Source organism: Aricia agestis, chromosome 15 (genome assembly GCF_905147365.1).
Source record: "Aricia agestis chromosome 15, ilAriAges1.1, whole genome shotgun sequence".
Taxonomy (NCBI): Eukaryota; Metazoa; Arthropoda; class Insecta; order Lepidoptera; family Lycaenidae; genus Aricia; species Aricia agestis.
Window position 1 is genome coordinate 5,527,546 of NC_056420.1, and position 4,587 is coordinate 5,532,132.

Below are 4,587 nucleotides of genomic sequence, written 5' to 3' on the forward strand. Positions count from 1 at the left end.
AATAGTAATGGTATGAAAATAGGTAGGCCTAAACTTAATAGTATAGGGTTGTCACAGATACATCCATACTAATATTATAAATGCGAAAGTATCTCTGTCTGTCTGTCTGTCTGTCTGTCTGTCTGTCTGTCTGTCTGTCTTGCTTTCACGCCAAAACTACTGAACCGATTGCAATGAAATTTTGTATACAGTTATTCTAGAGTCTGAGAAAGGACATAGGCTACATTTTGATGTGGGAAAATATCTTATTTCCATGAAAATTTCGATGAAAATGAATTCGCATTGCGCGTGGCCAGCGCTCATCCCGGGGGTCCTGGGTTCGAGTCCCGCAGGCGGAACAAAAAGTTTTCAATGTTCCTGGGTCTTGGATGTGTATTAAAATAAAATTTCAAAAATCTTAAACATATTTTATGTATAATATTATAAAAAATCCAGAAATATATCGATAGAATGAACATTTTAGTTCTAATACGATTCAACAGATGGCGTTTTATTTTTTACTTTATTGTAACATAGAACTAATCATACTTATTAGTTAGTATGTTTTTGTTTATAGTTTTTAATACGTTAGAATATTATGTTTAATAATATTATCACTTGGTATAATAATAATCAATCTATCTTATCTTATGTAGAACTCCTACTGCATTTCTAATCCATACTATCCATACTATCCATACTAATATTATAAATGCGAAAGTATCTCTGTCTGTCTGTCTGTCTGTCTTGCTTTCACGCCAAAACTACTGAAACGATTGCAATGAAATTTTGTATACAGTTATTCTAGAGTCTGAGAAAGGACATAGGCTACATTTTGATGTGGGAAAATATCTTATTTCCATGAAAATATCGATGAAAATGAATTCGCATTGCGCGTGGCCAGCGCTCATCCCGGGGGTCCTGGGTTCGAGTCCCGCAGGCGGAACAAAAAGTTTTCAATGTTCCTGAGTCTTGGATGTGTATTAAAATAAAATTTCAAAAATCTTAAACATATTTTATGTATAATACTAGCTGTTGCCCGCGACTTCGTCCGCGTGGACTTTAGTTTATAGCGCGCGGTGTCAACAAAATTTGTGTCAAATTTAAAAACTTTTTAAAACCCTGGTAAGTGCTTCCGGTGTAGCGCGGCCCTTATTTAATCAAAATACCCAAAAACAGCTATGCAGTGTGCACATAATCTATACTAATATTATAAATGCGAAAGTATCTCTGTCTGTCTGTCTGTCTGTCAGTCTCGCTTTCACGCCAAACGCCAAAAGTATCTCTGTCTGTCTGTCTGTCAGTCTGTCTGTCAGTCTCGCTTTCACGCCAAACGCCAAAACTTCCGAACCGATTGTAATGAAATTTTGTATACAGATAGTCTAAAGCCTGAGAAAGGACATAGGCTACTTTTTTACTGGAAAAAAGGGTTGTAAGGGGGTGAAAATGCGTAAATTTGTTCAAATTAAGTTAGTTCCAACAATTCATAATAGATGGCGCCGTGCGTCTTCTACATCGCGCTGACGCTTGCTCAAAAGTCTTTCTATAAGACGTGGTATCATCTTTTTAAGTTTCGATTTTTTGCGATTGTTATATCTATTCTACGGTATTAAATAACTCAGTACTTTATCTGTGCAGTGACGTAACCTTAAATCTATCAATGATAAATAGTTTATGGGTAAAGTTGTGTAATTGGAGGGCTAAATAAGCTTTAAAATTTGGCATAAAATATAAAGTTTAATATAAAAAAATGAAATACTTATTGTGTGCACACTGCACAGCTGTATTGATTTAAGGGGTACCAGGGTTTTTTTATAAAAGCTTTTGACACCAATTTTGTTGACATCGCGCGCTATAAACTGAAGTCCACGCGGACGAAGTCGCGGGCAACAGCTAGTAGATATATAAGACAATCCTACATGAATAAATTACAATGTTTTAAGAATCCTGTGGTACTTGGATGACAGTATCATCAGCGCTGAAAGAGAATCCTTTTTTTTACTTTTGTATGGGTAAACTCCTGAAACTCGGGCGCTTACCCATACAAATCACAATGAAATGTATTCTTAGTGCTGCCACTTTCACAGTGAACTCTATATGAGGGACACATACAAACCTTAATGTTTTATTACTTAGTTTTGTTACACCTTGTAGAATCAAAATCATCAAAATGTATGGAATTGTCATAACAGGAGTAGAATGTCGACTTTAATATTATCGAATGTACATAATATGTCGCAGTCGACTGGTTAAAAAAGCCGTGCAATTAAACAACTAGCCCTTTGACTGAACAGTGAACAACACCATTCAATCACACGGCTGTACGTCGTTTAGCCGACTTGTTGGCTGCAACGTTCAACACTACAGCTAGATGACGCTTAGCCAACTGGTTAAATGGTAAATTAAGTAAGGTGACCATTAGTTTAGTGCTATTATTACACAAGCTTAATCATAACAAGCAGATTAATTGTATTCTAACTCATATTGAACACAATTATTGTAATAAATACCTTGGTGATGCATTTCTTAATCCCGTAATTTCTCCTCGAATATTAGTTTAAATTTTGATTCACTCGTATCTGCCCCCATAATTTCTGTCTCTTTAATAATACTTGTAACGTATATTTACGAAAAATATCTTAATACAACCACAAAACACCGGTTAACGCCATATTGTAAACAAAACGCACCTAGCGCCGTTGTGGTAAGCGCTGAAATAGGAGTGGATAGCCGGAGTTTTACCCGTTGACCTTGAGATTCAGCGTCGTGCGACAAGGTACTATCATAACAAAACATTGGCAACCCGTTCTTTTTAAGCGCTCGCAATAGAAATAAAATAGCAAGTTTGTTTGAACCTTTAGAAAACTCTTTGCAAAGCCTAATCTCCGAATGGCAGACGCGTTGGGACTGTTCCACCAAAGGGCGACATCTTTATAATTTTTTCCCTAATATTCGTGAACGGCTATCCAAACATTGGATGGATATTGATCACTGCGTTTCTCAATTCCTGACCGGTCATGGAAATTTTAAGGCTAAACTCTACGGATTTAATCTGGTAGCATCACCCATGTGCGAGTGCTCGACCGAAGGCAACATGTTTGAACAAACAGCTCATCATGTTCTCTGGGAGTGCAGTCTCTGGCAGGACGAAAGAACTACAATGCTAAACAACCTACTCTGCACATCTGGTGTCGCATACTACGGTGATCTCGTGGACAGCGCTAGGATCTTCCGAGCCTTCAAGCGTTTTTGTCACAATTACTATTGGCAACAGTCTAACACAATAAATTAATTTAGCTCTATCGTAGTAGTCACTATTATTATTAACGTTTATTCCCGTGATGCTTCTCCCCTGCAGTTCTTTGACTTTCGGTCACTGCAACTTTGTGCTGTCTCCCGCTTTATATTGGGGAGGGAATTTGGAATTCTTCCTACTCCTCCTATTTTCTTCTGATTAATTTCGTTGCGGGTCCCAAGACAGCTTTAGCATGTCCCTCGGGCTCCCTGAGATCATATCAAAGGGTTTTCGTGGTTGGATACCGCTGTCGATCCTGGCGACACAGGAGATACAGTGGTGGGAATGTGTGGTGGGCCAAAGCCCGTTATAAAATAAAATAAAAAATAGGGTTCCGTGTCAGCAAGGAACCCTTATAGTTTTGGTCTGTCCGTCCGTCCGTCTGTCTGTCCGCGGTTTTGCTCAAAGACTAAAGGACCTACAAAGCTGTAATTTGGCATGAATTTCATACGTGGGAGAGCCATGCTTCGGCACGAATGGGCTGGCTCGACCGGAGAAATACCACGTTCTCACAGAAAACCGGCGTGAAACAGCGCTTGCGCTGTGTTTCGCCGAGTGAGTGAGTTTACCGGAGGCCCAATCCCCTACCCTATTCCCTTCCCTACTCTCCCCTATTCCCTTCCCTTCCCATCCCAATTCCCCCTTAAAAGGCCGGCAACGCACCTGCAGCTCTGCTGATGCTGCGAGTGTCCATGGGCAACGGAAGTTGCTTTCGATCAGGTGACCCGTTTGCTCGTTTGCCCCCTTATTTCATTTAAAAAAAAATGTGCATATTAATGATGCCGATACAATAGTACATGAAAACTTAAAAAAATATCTTTTTTTATGGTACCTTCCCTACAAATCAAGCGGGGATGAATTTTTTTTTCGCGTCCACCCCATCGTGTGGGGTGTCGTTGGATGGGTTTTTTTAGAATATATTATGAGTATTCATAAATCATTTTCCAATTTAGGGATTCGTTTGTGAAATATTAAGTTTTAAAGTGGAAAAAATCGTAAGAGTCCAGTGTCCCCCTTTTCTACCAGCTAAACCGTTGCTTCTGGAAATATGAAAAATTCACGGGCACATATTTGAGGTCGAATTTCGACTATTGGGCGATCTTTAGTTTATATAGTTATAAATTATAACTTATATTATGTTTACGCTGTATATATTTTGCGGAATATTGCTAAAAATGATAAAATATTTAAACAAAAATTTATTAATATTCATTATTTATTTATTTTTCATATCGATCAACGGCTCTACTCCTACTGATGATTTTAATACGTAATTGATTGACACACCTTTTCCACAACAGTATTCCGATTAA